We start from the raw sequence: 19,493 nt of genomic DNA on the forward strand, positions 1-19,493 counted from the left end.
AGTGCCCAGTATCTCATATGGGTGCCAGTTCAAGTCCCAGCTGCTCCACTTCCAATCCAGCTGTCTGCTATGGCCTGGGAAAGCAGTAAAAGATGGCCCAAGTCCCTGCACCCCTGCACCTGCATGGGAGACCTGGAAGAAGCCCCTGGCTCCTGGCTTCAGATCGGCCCAGCTCTGGCTGTTGCTGTCATTTGGGGAGTGAACTAGCATATGGAAGACCTTTCTCCCTCTCTCATTCTACCTCCCCTTATAACTCTGTCTTTCAAATAAATAAATATTTTTTTAAAAGTTTTAAAAAGTAAATAAATTTTAAAAAGCATTTTTACAAAATGTAGCAAAAGAATACCTAGAAAGAAAAAAGGAAGGTTTCTACAGATAAACAATTTAATATATAATGTATATGAACATAAGGATAGTAATTAAATTTGTGGAGATTAGAGATATTGACTTTATAATCATTCATACATCTGAATTACTCAGTTTAAACTCTATGAAGGAATTATATGGGCCTGAAGCTCTTAGATGGTAAAGTAGAACAAAGACACAAATGGCCAAGAGAAAGATGGTGACTATTCACCTCACCTATGCAATGGCCTCACCTATCAATGGCATGGGCCTTAATTCAGATTCCTCACCACACACACACACACACACACATACATAGTACACACATCTCCTTCATGAGTACAACACCCAAGCAGGTCCCAAAGGAGGCTTGAAGTACAGAAGAAAAATATGTTTGTGCAAAGAGCAAATGGATACTAAAGCCATTTGTCTTCACCATTTCTCTTCTCTTAACAGCCACTAAAATTAAGTAGACATTGTTAAGATCTTCCATCTTCCCTAACAGAGTAGGATAGCTATTTTAAAACAGAATGCCAAATGATAAAAGGAAAGAGTGAAACTATAAATATGTCACATTTCAAATAGCTAAGGAGCATCCACAGTCAGATGCTTTTTAAGCCAGGAAGATTTATCTCAGAGGCATCCTAAGTGAGACTGTCCAAAGAGACTATCTTTTCTCAAGAAGATCTCATTGCTCAGAAAAGGCAGAGTTCAAGTTCAATTGCAAACATGTTTTGGTCTGAATTTTCCAAGAATATTGATCCACTGTTTCATATTTCAAATTTATGACATTATAAATGTAATCCTTCCTCACCACATATAGATTAAACAGCAAATTAGAAACGATTTTACCTGATCTTCACTAAGTAACACTCCCCGCTGTCTGCTGATCCTTCTCATGAGATCCCCTCCATCACAATATTCCATGACAATAAACAGCCGATCTTTTTCTGTAAGAAAAGGCGTCATTTGGTGCTGGAGGGGTTCAGATATTTATCAGTCATTTGCTTGCTAAGTTCCAGAAGGTGGAGGATATAACAGAAAAAACACCATATAAAATAGTTCACAACTCTGGCTGTGGAGTCAAGATGGACTGCATTCTACGTCCACTTGACCACTGAACATTTCTTAGCTCTGTAACTCTGGGCAAGTCACTTTCTTTGTGTCTCAGTACCTCATCTGTGAAATGCAAATAATTCAGAAACATCCTACTAGGATGGCTGGAAAGATCAAATGAGTTCATCCATGTCAGATGCATAGAATAACATCTATATATGAGAGTGTAGTGAGAGCTATTATGATTAATACATTACTATAAGGATTAGAAATCTGCTGGAAAAGTAGCAGCTGTGAATCTCTCCTAGTACCCCAAGAATTTAAAGCTCCTTCTTATGTTGGGGTATAAATGTGCATTTATTTTTATTTATTTATTTATTTTTTGACAGGCAGAGTGGACAGTGAGAGAGAGAGACAGAGAGAAAGGTCTTCCTTTGCCGTTGGTTCACCCTCCAATGGCCGCCGCGGCCGGCGTGCTGCGGCCAGCGCACCGCGCTGATCCGATGGCAGGAGCCAGGAGCCAGGTGCTTTTCCTGGTCTCCCATGGGGTGCAGGGCCCAAGCACCTGGGCCATCCTCCACTGCACTCCCTGGCCACAGCAGAGAGCTGGCCTGGAAGAGGGGCAACCAGGACAGAATCCGGCGCCCCGACCGGGACTAGAACCTGGTGTGCTGGAGCCGCTAGGCGGAGGATTAGCCTAGTGAGCTGCGGTGCCGGCCTAAATGTGCATTTATTCAAACATGTTGTTGAGTACAATAGCAACTGCTCTTTCTGGTGGACTTCTCTTAACCTACTCAGTAGGATGCTCTCCTGTAGTGTTGCCCACTCAAGGTCATCACTAGTGGCTTCTGGGCTCTCTGTTTTTCTACACACTTCTGCTCCCACCAATTACACTGATGCTTACTGAGACCCTTGTGTTTTCCCAAAATCTTCTTATGCCACTTAATGTTTGTCATTGTAACTATTATATAGACTGATGTAGTAGGAATAGAAAAAGAAATATAGGATTATTTCTATAGAAGACTACATTGAATGTTTTGGAGGACTCAGGAAAATTGACTAAAGAAAAAAATGCCATTTACCTAAACATTGGATGAGACAATTAAAAAGTTAGAAAAGTTCTAAGAGGATTGTGAACACAGATTATTCAGAAATTCTTATTCTATGCTAAAGAAAGGAAACAAAATTCTTAATAAGAGGCAGAGATCACATAAGAAAGAATATTCAGAACTCTAGGTCCATGAATTCAATGCCTTGGTCTTGCATCAAAAGTTTGATAATATGTTGTGTTTTTATCTGTTAAATTTGTTTGTATGTATGGAGTTCTGGCATAGCAGATTAAGTCATTGCTTGTGACACGAGCATCTCATTGGGGTGCCCTGTTACATCCTGACTATTCTGCTCCAATCCAGCTTCCTGTAATACTCCTGGGATGCAGCAGATAGTGGCTCCTGTACTTGAGATCTCTGCCATCCACCGGGGAGACCAGGGAGATTCAGATGTGGTCCTGGCTCTTGGCTTCAGCTAGGGGCAGCTCTGTGTGTTATGGCCATTTGGGGAATGAACCAGTGGATAGAAGATCTCTCTGCATCTGTCTCTCTGTCTCTCTCTTTTTGTCACTCTGTCTTTCAAACATGTAAAAATAAAAATTTTTTTGCATTTTTGAAAAACTTTTATTTAAGTTATACAAGTTTCATGTATTTCATATATACAGATTTAGGAACATATTCAGTTCTTCTCATTCCCTCCCCTCCCTCTCAATACACATTTTTGCAGAAATTTTGAAGCCCTAACATATATTATATCACTTAATATTTAAAGAATATTTACTCAAATTTGAAATACTAAAGTATTATTCCTCCTTAACTCCATAGGTGAGTACAAAAAAATCTTTTTTTTAACTTTTATTTAATGAATATAAATTTCCAAAGTACAGCTTATGGATTACAATGGCTTCCCCCCCATAACTTCCCTCCCACCCGCAACCCTCCCCTCTCCCGCTCCCTCTTCCCTTCCATTTACATCAAGATTCATTTTCAATTATCTTCATATACAGAAGATCAATTTAGTATATATTAAGTAAAGATTTCAACAGTTTGCACCCACATAGAAACACAAAGTGTAAAATAGTGTTTGAGTACTAGTTATAGCATTAATTCACAATGTACAACACATTAAGGACAGAGATCCTACGGGAGGAGTAAGTGCACAGTGACTCCTGTTGTTGACTTAACAAATTGACACTCTTGTTTATGGCATCAGTAATCACCCTAGGCTCTTGTCATGAGTTTCCAAGGCTATGGAGGCCTTTTGAGTTCACCGACTCTGATCATATTTAGACAAGGCCATGGTCAAAGGGGAAGTTCTCTCCTCCCTTCAGAGAAAGGTACCTTTTTTTTTTTTTGATTGCTCGTTCTTTCCATTGGGATCTCACTCACAGAGATCTTTCATTTAGTGTTTTTTTGTTTTTGTTTTTGTTTGTTTGTTTGTTTTTTGCCAGAGTGTCTTGGCTTTCCATGGCTGAAATACTCTCATGGGCTTTTTAGCCAGAGCCAAATGCCTTAAGGGCTGATTCTGAGGCCAGAGTGTTAACACGTTGCTTTTCAAAAGTGTCCCACTATAATTTTGAAACGTTACAGAAATTTATAGAATTGCAACTTTACAGAAAAGACAGTTAATATATATTTTTTATTTGACAGACAGAGTTAGACAGTGAGAGAGAGACAGAGAGAAATGTCTTCCTTCCTTTGGTTCACACCCTCAATGGCCGCCACGGCCAGTGCTGCACCAATCTGAAGCCAGGAGCCAGGTGCTTCCTCCTGGCCTCCCAAGCGGGTGCAGGTGCCCAAACACATGGGCCATCCTCCACTGCCTTCCTGGGCCACAGCAGAGAGCTGGACTGGAAGAGGAGCACCCGGGACTAGAACCTGGTGCCCATATGGGATGCCAGCGCTGCAGGTGGAGGATTAACCAAATGAGCCATGGCACCGGCCCATTTATATTTATTAACACATATAGTTATTGGGCTATGAGACTAAGAGAACTTAATAAATATAGAAAGGATGGATAAGTGAAAATCAATTTCAGTTTTACAGATCTTATCAGCAGCTAGATTTTTAGTTCTGAATTTTATGTGTTCATCACAGATATTTCATGATATTGAGACAGAGTTTTTATTGATTTGCTCAACTGTCCAATTGTATATGATGATGTAAAAGTGAGATTTCTCCCTCGGGTAAGTGATCAAGAAATTACTTCTGCTGTTGTACTTGTTTGCTCTTTTGATTGATTTTGGTTTAGGATGTCTGTTGCTACAGGTCCCTATAAGAGGGGAGATGAGAGATGTCAACCCTTAACCAGAGATGGGAAGAAAACATCACATCCATAACACATTTTGGAAAAAAGAACAACATATGTAATCTCAGCTTTTTTTTCCTGTTTTTTTTTTTAAAGTTCTATATAACTCACATGTATTAAGCTGATTTGTGTTTTACTAAATTCTACATGGTTTTTATATGTATATGTTAATCTTCAAAAAACTCACAAAAAAACATGGTGTTAAAAAAAGGATGTTTTACTACATGGCAGAGATAACTTTTTTGTTTTATATGTTTAACAACATGGGTGACAGGACCCCAGATCCTTGAAACATCTTCTGCTACCTTCCCAGGCACATTAGTAGGAAGCTGGATAGGTGCAACAAGAACTTGAACCAGCACTCCAATATGAGATGGTGGCACTTCAAGTTGTGGCTTAATGTGCTGCACCACAACAGCATGCCCTAAAAAAAAAAAAAAATTAACTTTTATTTAATGAATATAAATTTCCAAAGTACAGCATATGGATTACAATGGCTTCCCCCCCATAACGTCCCTCCCAACCGCAACCCTCCCCTTTCCCACTCCCTCTCCCATTCCATTCACATCAAGATTCATTTTCGATTCTCTTTATATACAGAAGATCAGTTTAGCATACATTAAGTAAAGATTACAACAGTTTGCTCCCACACAGAAACATAAAGTGAAAAATACTGTTTGAGTACTAGTTATAGCATTAATTCTCAATGTACAGCACACTAAGGACAGAGATCCTACATGAGGAGTAAGTGCACAGTGACTCCTGTTGTTGACTTAACAAATTGACACTCTTGTTTATGACATCAGTAATCACCCTAGGCTCTTGTCATGAGCTGCCAAGGCTATGGAAGCCCCCTGAGTTCACCGACTCTGATCATATTTAGACAAGGCCATGGTCAAAGGGGAAGTTCTTTCCTCCCTTCAGAGAAAGGTACCTCCTTCTTTGATGACCCGTTCTTTCCACTGGGATCTCACTCGTGGAGATCTTTCATTTAGGTGTGGTGTTTTTTTTTTTTTGTTTTGTTTTGTTTTTTTTGTTTTTTTTTTTTTTTGCCAGAGTGTCTTGGCTTTCCATCCCTGAAATACTCTCACGGGCTTTTCAGCCGGATCCGCATGCCTTAAGAGCTGATTCTGAGGCCAGAGTGCTGTTTAGGACATCTGCCCTTCTATGGGTCTGCTGTGTATCTCACTTCCCATGTTGGATCGTTCTCTCCCTTTTTTATTCTATCAGCTAGTATTTGCAGACACTACTCCTGTTTATGTGATCCCTTTGGTTCTTAGTCCTATCATTATGATCAATTGTGAACAGAAATTGATCACTGGGACTAGTGAGATGGCATTGGTACATGCCACCTTGATGGGATTGAATTGGAATCCCCTGGTATGTTTCTAACTCTACCGTTTGAGGTAAGTCAGCTTGAGCATGTCCCAAATTGCACATATTCCCTCTCTTATTCCCACTCTTATATTTAACAGCGATCACTTTTCATTTATTTAAAGTCAGAGAGACAAGAGTTTGCCCATCTGCTAGTTCATGCCTCTACTTCTCAACACAGACATGGCTGGGGAAAGCTGAATCTGGGAGCCAGAAATTCAAATCTGGTCTCCCATGTGGGTTGCAGGGACCCATCACCTGCTGCCTCCAGGCTGTGCACAGACAGGAGGCTGGAATCAGGAGCTGAGCTGAGCTGGGACTTGAATCCAGGTGCTCTTATAGGATGCGGGTGTCCCAAGTGGCATCTTAACTGCTATGCCAAAGCCCACCCCATCCTTGAAATTCCTCATAGAAACAAAAAGACAAAAAAACCCAACATTCTATTAAAGTCTCCTCCTTGTGTCTCTAAGTGTATTATCAGGGGTAGAGTGCTGCCTATTTAATTGGTACAGTTGTTCGAGTATCATATAGAGGAATAAAGGAAAGAATCCACAGGGATTATTCTCTGGAATTAGTTTCTGGTATCAATTATAGCATGAAAATAACCATTTTTTTCTTTAACCATTTCTTTTTAAAATCTCCCCCAAATACTATGACAAATGTGCATTTTTCTTCTGGTTCAATACAGCTTTCATACAAAATAACAGGTATAGATATAATATAAATCCAATAAAAACACCTTAACTTTCAATACCTGTGTGTAAGGTATAATGGCAATTCTTTTGCCAACTGTTATAAGCTCAATTTATAATAAACCGGAAATTCCTAAGTCACCATTCTTCATTGCATTTACTCAATGTGATTATTTTAAAATGACCTGAAACTCAACTGTTGTATGATTCTCAAGGTTCATGCCAGAGGACTGTATTCTAAGTTACAAAGAATTAAAAACATATCTGAACTGTGGTGATAATGTACTCCCTATGAAGTTTAATATGAGTATGCTCAGTACCTTGAATCAAGATATGGAAGGCCATTAATAAGTGCTGATCTACTTAGGACCAATCATCAACCTGTGCGAATCTAAGACACAATTTTTGGAGGCTCTGCTACTTTAAAGTTGATTGATACAGTTATATGTAGAACAGAAGTTGTAAGATTCAGTAAGTGTTAATGCACTTGATCATAGCCAAAAGACCAAGAAGCAATCAGATTCATTAAGCGTTAATGAAGACAGCTAAGAAATAACTTGTCTTCCATTTACACATGCCTCTAACTCAGTCAAGAAATCTTTTATGAAAAAGGATTTATTAACTGGATTTGAAGGTTATTATTCCAAAAAACCTTTACCTGTTTCTGGAACTCATTCCTGAATCTAGAAGTGCTCTACTTTGGAGTTTTGTTCTATGAGGATGAAAAAATGATACCAACATAGCCTACAACCTAAAAGGAAAAAATATTTTGAAAATTATTCAGTTTAGAGTTGAGGTGGTCACAATTGCATGTGGCATGAGTTGATATTTTCACATCCAACCCTACTCTGCTGCAAATCTGTACTGGCTCTAGTGGCATCCCAAGTCCTTTAAGAAGACAGCTGAAGGAACATCTGACATACACTCCTGTGACACAAGCACATTTAATGGATTTTGAGGGCAATTATTGGATTTCATGCAAAATTTTTATCCATTTGTGTCTGGATATAAACAATCAATAATCTTTGATTCATTCCATGAGCAAAGTCCCTCAAATAGAGAGACTTCACACTGCTCCTGAAAAGTGGCTCTCACTAAAGTGTACAGTTTGAAACACTTTGTTCGTACTGGAAAAGAAACGTTAGATAATTTTTGTGTTTCTCAAGATTTCTGTAAGCTTTACATTTGCATACTTCTTGGCAAAGCAGTTTTTATAGTTATCAGGATATTGTTTAGCCAAAAACATCAACTTCATCCTTAAAAACACAGTGTTTTATTATTGGGTTTTATTAAAGATTCATTTATTGGAAAGTTGAGAGTGCTGTGGTACAGTGAGTTAAAGCCCTGCCAGAGAGAGCGAGAGGGAAAGAGAAAGAGAAAGGCGCATATTCCATCCCTAGTAATCTTCCCAAATGGCTGCAATGGCCAGGGCTGGTCCAGACTGAAGGCAGGAAACAGGAACTCCATCCAGGTCATGTAGGCAGCAGATGCTCAAGCCACTGGGCCATTTTCTGCTGCCTTCCCAGACCATCAGCAGGGAGTTGGAGCAAAAGTGGAGCATCCAGGACTCAAACCAGCACTCCAGTATGTGATGCCAGCATTGCAAGCAGCGACTTAATCTGCTGTACCACACTGTGGTCTTATTACACATCTAGCCTCTGGTGGACTTGTCATCATCTATGCAAACAGATGTTTTATCAATCTTGGATGTCATTAATTCCATACAAGGAGATGTTAAAAGACTTGGTAGGGGCTGGCGCTGTGGCATAGTGGGTAAAGCCTCTGCCTGCAGTGCTGCATCCCATAGAGGTGCCAGTTTGAGTCCTGGGTGGTCCACTTCTGATTGAGCCCACTACTATAGACTGGGAAAGCTGAGGAAGATGGCTGGATTGGAAGAGGAGCAGCCAGGACTTGAACCAGGACCCACATGGGATGCTGGTGTTGCAGGCAGCAGCTTCACCTGCTATGCCACAATGGCAGTCCCAGCAGAAATTATCTTCAAAACCTAGTTCCTGTGATGCCGTTTCTTGGAGTGACAAGGGATAGTGTAAATGGCTTCTGTATGGTCAGCTTGTTTCCTGCACAGTGCTGATTCCAGCCCCGGGGGTTTCCTGTTACAGACTGCATGCTTGTACCCCCATTCCCACTCACAGGTTGAAACCTTGATCTCCCTGGATGGTATCAGGAAATAGGACCAGTGGGAGCAAAGAGGTCTTAAGGAATCGGGGTCCTCACAGGAAGATACAGGAGAGTGCTTCTTCCCTGTCTCTCGTGTGCTACTGGAGGACGAGAAGGCAGCTGTCTGTAAACTGGGAAGAGAGCCCTCCCCAGAAACCCGACCATGCTGGTGCTCTGATCTGGGGCTCCCAGCTCCAGAACTGTGAGGAAATAAATATTTGTGAGTGAAGCCACCTAGTCTATAGTATTTTTGCTATAGCAGCCAAATTAATAAAGACACACCCCTACCTCACCCAACTATAGAAGTCCTTCTCTTTCCCCAACTTGGTGAGACCGCTGGAGTGTGCGCTGACAGCGTGGGGTATGACGACAGCCGAGGAGCACTGGGGTTTCATGGCTGCTCCATTTGACCCCTGGAATTCAGAGACCCAGTTCCTCAGCAGGGTGTTGCCAGGACTGAGTATTGCTTGGGGGAGCACCCTTTCCCTCCCCTCTTCACCGGACAGCCTTGTGAGGCTGCTTTGGCCTCTCACTTGCCTCTTTCTTGGCATTGGGCGCCAGTAAGGGTCGTGGTTCCCACTTGTGCCTTCACCTCTTCGTGAGTGCACACGGCAGGGTGTGTGTCCTGTCCAGGATGCTGACAGCATTGTCCCGGCCACCTGGCTGACAGGTCATCAGGGAAAAGACTCCTGTCTGCTGGGGCAGCTTCTCAGAGCTGTCGCAGACATGAGCTGTGGAAAAATCCTTTAACAAACGTTGCTTAGAGGCCAGAGCATTTGAAATTTCATAACTTTGTAAAGTTACAGGGTTTAATGGTAAGGGGCCAAGTGGGGGAAAAAAAAACATCTGCACATTGTCCCATCTTACTTAATTTTCCTGCGGTTGACATGAGCTAAGTGGGGAGCTAGTGAGTGAACAACAAAGCTAAGAGGCTGCCAGCTGCCTCTTCACCACTAAAACAAACTCCACTCTTTCCAGGCCGATTGGACAGGGCCACTTTCCCGTGATGCTCCTGAGCCGCCTCCAGCATGCACAAGACACCATAATGACCATGTGTCTGCTGAGTTTTACTTGGAGACACCATGAAAGCTTCCCTCGTACTGACCCCACCCAAGCTCCACCCCATTAGGTCACTGAACCTGGCTGGTGGGGGGAGGGTGCTTCTTCCTCTTGAGGCTGCCCGCATTCACTTCTGAATGTATATTATCTCTCTTAAAAAAAAGATTTATTTATTTATTTGAAATTCAGAGTTTCTTTCCTCTAGAAGAATCCAAGACTCAAACCTGAGCAGGAAATGCCAGCCTTTAGGTCTGGTTTCTCCACTCTTATTTTTCCTGGGGTGTTCAGTGGCTATAATTGCTTTCATGCAGTCACTGAAAGTCAGATTTTATTTTTATAATCCTTTTTTGGGTGGCAAAATCAATCCACCGTCTTTGGTGAACAAAGATTGCAAACCTGCAGAAGATATAGGAAAACTCGACACCCTGCCCGCCCCATCTCTGCCGTTGCTCTGAGCTGATTACTGAATGGACAGTTGAGGCTGAACCCTAATGTTTACCATACACGTTACCGTCTTGTTTTCTACCTTTCACCAAATTTCTGCCTTTTCTCCGCTGGATGACATTGTGTGTCCTGAGGGTGCCTACAGGGTGTGATTGCTGGTGCGACAGCAGCCTGGTGTGAATCCACTGTCTCCAGCAGCACCCTGGTGCACCTGCCTGTGGGGCGGGCAATCAACCCATCCTTTCATGGATGGTTCTAGTCTCCTCACTGACCTCAGAAAATACTTCTCTTTCACTGGAGACTTTTTTTTCTTTTTTAATCATGGAACATTTTTAATAGGAGGGTAGGAGAAGTGGAAAGAAAAACTCTGTCCTTGGAATAAATAAATGAAGCCTTCTCCCTTAGGAACACTGTTTCCACAGGTGATAGCTTGTGGGGCTGCTTATGCAATGCTGCTGCCCTTTAAATCATTATGTAAACAAACCTTAAATCATTATTTCAAACAAGGTTCATTGGGGTTTAGCTTTTCAGCTTTCCCTAAGGGATTTGTCAGGGTAGCTTAGTGTTTTGATTAATTAACTTAAAGCTAGGATTCTATATAAATTCTAGGATTCCATATAAATGCAAATCTGCCCGCACCCAGAGTCCCTTCCAGGCACAGAAATGGGAAAGAGCTGAGCAGTTGGAATTTCCTGGCTGGCTGTGGCTTCATCTGGATTTCCTCTGGGTGGGGGCACGGCTTGAGGAACCAATGCCACATTCACAGCACAGCATTTGCAAAAAGGAGCCCCTGAGGTGGGGAATCCAGCCTTGCCACCAGGTGGCAGCACAGTACTAATGGATAGGAACACTGGGTAGGGAGGTGCTGTGCGCTGAATTCAGATATTGAAATATTCAGCCGTCGAGGTGACAGTATCTGGCAGGGGCGCCTCTGGGAGGTGATTAGGTCATCAGGGCAGAGCCCTCCTAAACGGGATGAGTGCCCTTGGAAGAGAGACCCCGGAGAGCCCTGGCGGCCCCTCTCTGTGTGAGGACACGAGAAAGCACCACCTATGAACCAGACACCGGGCCCTCAGCAGACACCAACTTCTGCTGGCACGTTGATTCAACTTGTTGGCCTCAGAGCTGCAAGAAACCCACTCTTGGTGTTTGTAGGCCACCCAGTTTATAGGATTTTTGTTACGGCAGCCTGAATGGGCTAAAGCACAAGGGGGGAAATGTCACAAAACTCGGATCTTTGTAGACACAAAGGAGCACCTGTTCATGGAGCTTAAATGTGCAGGGGAGGAGCCAGCGTTGTGGCACAGTGGGTTGCGCCACCTCCTTCAGTACCAGCATATGAGTGCCCCTTCATGTGCCAGCTGCTCCGCTCCCTGCTAATGCACCTGGGAAAGCGGTGGAAGATGGCCCAAGTCCCTGAGTCCCTGCAACCCATGTGAGAGACTCAGAGTTCTAGGCTCCTGGTTTTGGCCTGGCCCAGCCCCAGCCCCAGCCTTAAGGCCATTTGAGGAGTGAACCAATGGATGAAAGATCTCTGTGTCTCCTCCTATCTCTGAAACTCTGCCTTGCAAGTAAATACAATACAGCTTTAAAATAAGAAAAGTACCTTGGATTCTGACCACTCCCATATCGATCACCGATGTCTATTTTCCATGCATGGCGGGGTGTGGGTATGGCAGTGGGATTCAGGGGCTGACAGGAACAGATGCGGCCCTCACCCACCCCACAAGGGTGACAGTCCTGGTTGCACTGACAGGCAGGCTCAGCAGTCACAGATCTCTGGGCTGCCCCTGCAGGCTTGGGCAGATGTGGTAATGAGACCTAACCTCTTGCTCACTTGATGTCCATGGACGTGAAACCCAGCTCACAGAAAGGAGACAGAAAGTCGTTGAGATGTGTTTGCAGACTGTGTAGCATGGTGCACGTAAGGAATGCTTAACAGACATCAGGTAGTATTCTACCTCTGGATTTGACACATGCGTCTCAGGGCCTGCAGAGGGTAGCAGAGCTCTTTGCTCAGATTCCCAAAGCACATTTCCCAGTTGCAGGCACACTGTTCAGGACTGTCAGATTCTTAATGTCCACAAAACAGTTTTAATTTCTTTTAAAATCAGGAGACAAAAAATAGAATATCAATGAATACATAATAATGAATCTAGCTCGTATCATATGAACCTTTATACCATTACAGTTACTGTAATTATTTTTAATTCAAGTACAATTTTAAATATGTTCTTGTGAAGGAAGAGGCCACAAAGGCATAAGTGCCTTGAACAGGGGCCAGGGGCTGAAGCCATAGCTTACAACGCTGGCCTCCGATATCAGAGCAAGGGTTCGAGTCCTGGCCGTGTGGCCTCTCATCTAGCTCCCTGCTAATGCACCTGGGAAGGCAGTAGGTGATGGCCCCAGTTTTAGGTCCCTGCCACCCATGTGGGGGACCCAAATGGAGTTTCTGGCTGCTGGTTTCAGCCTGGCTGTTGCAGCTATTTGGGGAGTGAACTGGATGGAAATGATGGAAATATTTGCCTCTCTCTCTCTCTTTCTCTCTTTTGTTCTCTGCCACTCTCCCTCCAAATAAATAATTAATAAACAGAAACACAAGAGTCAGCCTGGCGGCCTGGGCTCAGGTGTCAGGACAGGTGGTGCCTGAAGGGCCTCTAGGGAATTTGGTGAGCAGTGCTTATGGCCAGGGCATAGGGCGTGGCTGGCAGGGGTCATGTAAGGACATCTCTCTTTTTTTTCCTTTTCTTAAAAATGTATTTATTTGAAAGGCAGACAGGGAGAGAGAGAGAGAGAGGGAGAAGGAGAGAGGGAGAGAGGGAGAGAGGGAGAGAGAGATCTTATATCAGTTGGTTCACTCTCCAAATGGCCATAACAGCCAGAGCTGGGCCAGGCTGACCAGAGCCAGAAACTCCATCCAGGTCTCACATATGGCTTCCAGGGGCCTAAGCACCTGGACCATGTTCCACTGCTTTCCCAGATGCATTAGCAGGGAGCCGGATGGGAAGCAGAGTAGCTGGGGCTCCATCCAGCACGCCAATATGGGATGCTGGCATTGCAAGCAGCAGTTTAACCTGCCGTGCCACAATGCCAGCTCCCGGAAATTTTTCAAAGAGCTGAAGCTTACATCAGAAGTCCTGTTCGGGCTCAGATACCCCAAAGTGCAGGCCTCTTAAGTTGGCTCGGAAGCAAAATTCCTTCTGACCGTCCACTGCGCTCTGGGCTCTTTTCCATGGAAACGGGAGTCATCAGAGAGGCTGCCCCTGCTTGTCTGTCGGGGAGCTGGCCAGAAAGAGGGTCGTGCCCCACCCACAGCTGCGGCAGGAGGTGGTGCTAGAGCTGAGGGGTCAAGAAGAATCCCTTGCTGGGTTTGCCCACTCACTCCGTGGTCATTGGCTCTTACCGTTTTGTCCAATCGCACAGTTCTATGCCGCTGTCCCTTGCTTCATTGTGAGACAGGGAGGAAGAGGGTGCGGCTGAGCCACCCAGGGCTCCTATCCTCTCAGAGCCTACAGGATATGGGCATGGTTCCCCTCACTCACACCAGTTTAGGGGAGCAAGGCTGATCCAGACTGATCCACAGCTCAGAATACACTCATGGTAACACGTTAGCACGCTGAAGACATCCTGACCAGCCACTGCGACAGGAAATGTTGCACCATTGAAAGAACAAAAAGGGACAGGCAGATTTCTGGAAATCTCCAACTACTTCCCAGAGAAACCACGGATAACCCTCCCCCTTATTGGAACATACCCTCCCTTTCATTAAACGACCCATGATTTTTTTTAAAAAAGATTTATTTATTTTATTGAAAGTCGGAGTTACACAGAGAGAGGAGAAGCAGAGAGAGAGAGAGGTCTTTCATCTGCTGGTTCACTCCCCAGATGGCTGCAACAGCCAGAGCTGTGCCGAATCTGAAGCCAAAAGCCAGGAGCTTCTTCTAGATCTCCCACGTGGGTGCTGGGTCCCAAGTACTTAGGCCATCTTCCACTGTTTTCCCAGGCCATAGAAGAGAGCTGGATCGGAAGTGGAACAGCCTGGTCTCTAACCAGCACCCATATGGGATGCTGGCACTGCAGGCGGCGGCTTAACCCACTACACCGCAGCACCAGCCCCAACCCACATAATGGTAAATACGGTTTGGAGATGGGGCCACTTGTCTCCTGCTGAGCCCACATGGGGCTGTGCTGTGTGTACTTTCTCAAGAAAACGCTTGCTGCTTGCTAGTCACAATTTTCCCACTCACTCCCAGATTCTTTCTTGTGGCAAAGCCAAGAAGCTGGCTACCCCGCGGTGGTTGCTGTCCAGTACCAGCTGACCCTAAGCAGAAAACCAGAAAGCTGCCCTCGTGTCTCTGGGTCTTCGTTCAGATGCCTGCTGTGCCACATAAAACTCTAATTAAATGATGTGCTATGCTTTCCTCTTGCTGACTTGCCTTTCATTACAGGGGTGTCAGCCATGACCCTTTGTGATGGGCAGGAAAAGGAACCTCCCCTTTTCCACTTCTCCTTATAGTGCCCTGCACTCTCTAGCGTGATCTGTACATTTCTAATTTCCACCAAAGGGATGTGCAGACACGTATATGCTGCACATATGTATGTGTACACGCAGATACATTCATGTGAGGACATTTTAAAATTTTGCAGAACATGGAATAAGAGGTTGTTTCTTTTGGTGTAAAAATGTAAATTCCTATTCAGTTATTTCATAATAGGCCTTTTCCACAAATGTTTTGAAGACCTCACTGTGTGTGGATTTCAAAACTTCTTTGCACTAAAATAAACTATCTTTTAATTCTATTTTCCAAGAATATTTTGACGTATCCATTCTATGTGTGTATAATATTTTAAAAAGCAACATAAATGATGGGGTTTGATATAGAATAACCCGAAAACTAGCTGGAGGAGTTACCTAATTGGGTCTCCTTGTCCAGCAGACAGTGGGAGAAGTAGGTATTCATTGCAATGCACAGAGCAAGGAGGCAGCCAGGGCTCAGTTCCTGGGCACCAGAAGGGAATCAAGGCAGTGGCTCCTGCAGTTCAAAGTTGGGGGAATGAGGGCTGTGTGTCCAGGCTCCTGGTTGGCTGGCAATGCTCCTGGCCTTCCTCGATTGGCCAGCAATATTGCGTTCTTTATGATGGAAAAATGGACTTCAGCCAATCTGGGAGCTCCATGCAGGTGGTAGCTATTTCCTGCCCTGGGCCTGGCATTCCCTGAAAAGAAGCCCCTTGAGTCCACACTGACCCAGTTACACCACTTACTCAATTCAGGGAGCTAATTTTAGTAGTTGATTGGCGCTCATAAGTGAAGGGCAAGGACACCGTAAGGCAAGGCAGGGAGGCCGGGGCACTGGGTCCTGGTGGCATCCACCACCTGCACTCAGGGCCTTGTGTGGGGGCTCAGCTTCAGGCAGAAGATGTGGTATCCCAGAATGTGGCTCTGCGAGACCAGGAGCCTGCCACCTCCAGCTAGGCCTCATTGGTATTAGTGCTATTTTCAGCTGCTTATTTTAAGAAACTGCAGATGTAGGAGAAATTCTAAGAACAAGAGCAGACATTACCATTTGTAAGAAAAATTCTCTCTCTAAAGTCTGCACCAAGAAAGGGAAGAATGACTCTAAATCCTCAGACACTCTTATAAAAGGAGACGGTACTGACTTCAATCTACATACGGATCCGCACCTTTATTGGGGGTGATATCCCGGGCCTTCTCCCCCTATAGCCTTTCTTCAATACCCTGGTGCTTAAATCTGAAGTCAAAACCACCTCTTTAAAGAGTTACTCATTCTCTGGTATCTCCCATGTAAACACCAGGAATACATGTCAATGGACTCCTGTTTGCTTTTCTCTCATATTTTAGAAACATTTCATTTTTATTATTTCTGAAAGGTGGGGAGGGGAGAGAAGCCAGGAGCCAGAAACATAATCAAGGTCTCTCTCGCTGGAGGCAGAGACATCACTGCTGCCTCTCCTGGTCCAGGGTCTGAAGCAGCAGGAAGCTGGAGTCAGAAACTGAAGCTGAGACTGGAACCAGCTGCTCTGATAGAGGATGCAGGCATCTTAGCCTGTGTCTGGACTGCTAGGCCAAATGCTGACCCCTTTGCTGGTGTTTAACACCATATTATTATTAAATAATTATTTATTAAGGCATAGTTATAGAGAGAGTGGCAGAGGCAGAAAGAGAGAGAGAGAGGTCTTCCACACACTGATTCACCCCTCAAATGGCTGCAATGGCCAGGGCTGGGCCAGGCCAAAGCCAGGAGCCAGGAGATTCATCCGCTCTCCTGTGTGAGTGGGTGGCAGGGGCCCAAGGACTTGGGTCATCTTCTGATGCTCTAGGGACTTGCTCCAAAGTGCACAGCTTCAGAAATTGGCCATAGGACACCCAGACACCCTGAGCTGGATGGCAGAAGCAGCATTTTCAGAAGTTAAGTGGAAGACTTGGGGCTAAGAAGGAATGGGCACCCAAGCATGGGAAGCAGTCCAGCAGAAGGCTTGTGGGGTAACAGCTGCTTAAACCTTGCCTGGTGAACTCAGAGTCAACCCAGGAGGCATTCTGGTCCAGCTGAAAATCCCACAAGAGGGTGTTTCAGGTGTGCAAAGCCAGGACATGGTGCAAGGAGTGGCCCTCCGATCCGTGCCTCCACCAGAGAGAGACAGTCAGTGGAAGAGGGAGGAAATGGGTCCCATGTCACTCAGAGCTTTGTCCCAGGACTGACTGGACCCAGGGTCTCAGGAGCTTCTACAGCTCAGGCATCTCACATCCAGAGTTCCAGATGCTTGTTGATGTCGCAGATAAGAGTGCCATGTGTCTCACTTCACACAGGAGGCACTTCATCAGTTACTAACTTGCCATGTTGGACCCCCATCTTCAAAGAGTTGCATTACTATGGGACTTGACAGCCAACCTTGCTCTCACTCTGTTGTGAGTGGAGTAGCAGGGATTAGCTCTGGGGACACTCACTCAGAAATTGGGTCCACTTTCACAACCAGTGGGCTACTTTTCTAAGGAACTAGATTCAGCAGCCGCAGGAGGGCCTGCATGCTCTTGGTGGGAGAAACCACCACGCTGACTTCCAGACAGCCTCTTGAAGTTCAAACTCTGCAGCAGGTGCAAGGAGTTCTAGAAATAAAGGACAGCAGTGGGTAACAGGAGGATGACTTGCTAAATTCCAGGCTCTTCTTTACTCACCTGAGGTCACTGCCAAGGTAGGCTAAGTCCCCAGAGCAGCTGCTCTCCTGCCATCTGAAGACACTGATAGGTTACCCCACACTCACGCAGAGACCACAGAGCAGGTTTAGTTCAGCAGCCCTGATCTATGAACATCTGGAAAATCCAGGTGTCAAGTGCTTCACTGATGGCAGCTGTTTCATATTGGAAGGAATTAAAAAGGCAGATTATTCTGTAGTGGATCATACTCAGGTGATAGAAGTGCAGGCAGCTCAAAAAACCAAACTTATTGCTTGAACTAGATCCTTAGACTGAGAGAAAGGCCAAAGAATTAATATTTACCCAAGCTCCAAATATGCTTTCCTTGTGTTACACGCACATGCTGCAATTTGGAGAGAAGGAGGCCTAGTGACCACAAAGACCTCTCCCATTAAACATGGCAAGGAGATATTAGCTCTCCTTGAGTGGTACTGAAATCTCTGGAAGTGGCTGCCGTGTACTGCAGGAGACACCAAAAGGAAAATGGCCACATCAGCAAGGAAATGCACTAGCAGAGAGAACATCAAAAAAAAAAAAAAAAAAAAAAAAAAAAAGGCTGCTACTTGCTGGTGGGGAGGGGTTGTTAACATGGCTCTCATATCTCAGCATGAAGAAGCAACTAAAGATCTTTCCATACCATGCCTGAGATAGCATGGGCTCAGCAACAAGGTTGCAGTAAAGATGCTATTTTGTGATGGACTTCAAATCATAAAGTCATGCTCCCAAAGACCTCCCAGTGAAAAATTATTAATGAAATGCATGTTCATACTCATCTCCGGAGAAGAACCCTAATACAAATAGTTCCTCAGGTATTTGGAATGAAGGATCCTCTTCTGACCAATTATAGCCTGAAAGGCAAGGACATTCCTGGATGCTACTTAGCACTCCTACTTCAATGAAATTACACGGACTTTTAAGCTGTGTACATCTGTGAAGCATTGAATCTTTACTGTTGAGTCTTCATGGGTGCATGCAGAGAGCAAGTCTGCCTACTCTTGTGAACCAATTAAAGACCTCCAATACTTCTTCAAAAAGCAAGAAGATAAGGAAAATCTTTGCTTTTGTCATAACAAGGCTATTGTACTTTACGGTAGATGTATGTTATCTATCTTTTCTCCTGATTCACTCAGGAAGCTGCTATTGGCAGGAAAACTCCCTGGTGAGCTCTTCCACCATAAAACAAAAAGATTCTTTTATGCCTCATAAAGTCACTTAAAAAAAAATCTACTGCCTGGGACAGATTAGCTCCAACTACAGGCCAGATTTTAAAGCAAGCACTCAAATCTGTGGACATACTAGCTAAAGTAGTTGTGGACAATGGACTAACCCTAGAGTACACAGTGGTAGAACAAGGTGGAGCATGCATGGTAATTAATGGATTCTTTTACATTTACTTTAGCAATAGCAGGCTCACTGAAAGAAACATGACAAGGCTGCATACCCATACTAAATGGTTCTATTATTCGGGCAAGGAAAGTGTATCAGTGCCCACAGATATTTGGAAAACAATATGGTCTCCCTTTCCTAAGAGAGATCCCACCCGCAATCTGTCTTTTACAATTATGCTCATCCTGGTTGACAAATTTGAGATTCCAGCAGCTTTTCAAAGCAATGGTGACTACAGAGGAACCATGGCCACTGGCAGCAACTGATGGAAATCTCGCAGCTCTTGAGATGTACCCACTGGAGCAGATGGGCAGAGATTTCCACTCCTGGAATAGGCAACACCTATGACCATGATCAGTGTGAAGAAGTTTCAGAAGAGTGACCTTTCTCCT

The sequence above is a fragment of the Oryctolagus cuniculus genome, chromosome 9 (assembly GCF_964237555.1).
Source record: "Oryctolagus cuniculus chromosome 9, mOryCun1.1, whole genome shotgun sequence".
NCBI classification, from domain to species: domain Eukaryota; kingdom Metazoa; phylum Chordata; class Mammalia; order Lagomorpha; family Leporidae; genus Oryctolagus; species Oryctolagus cuniculus.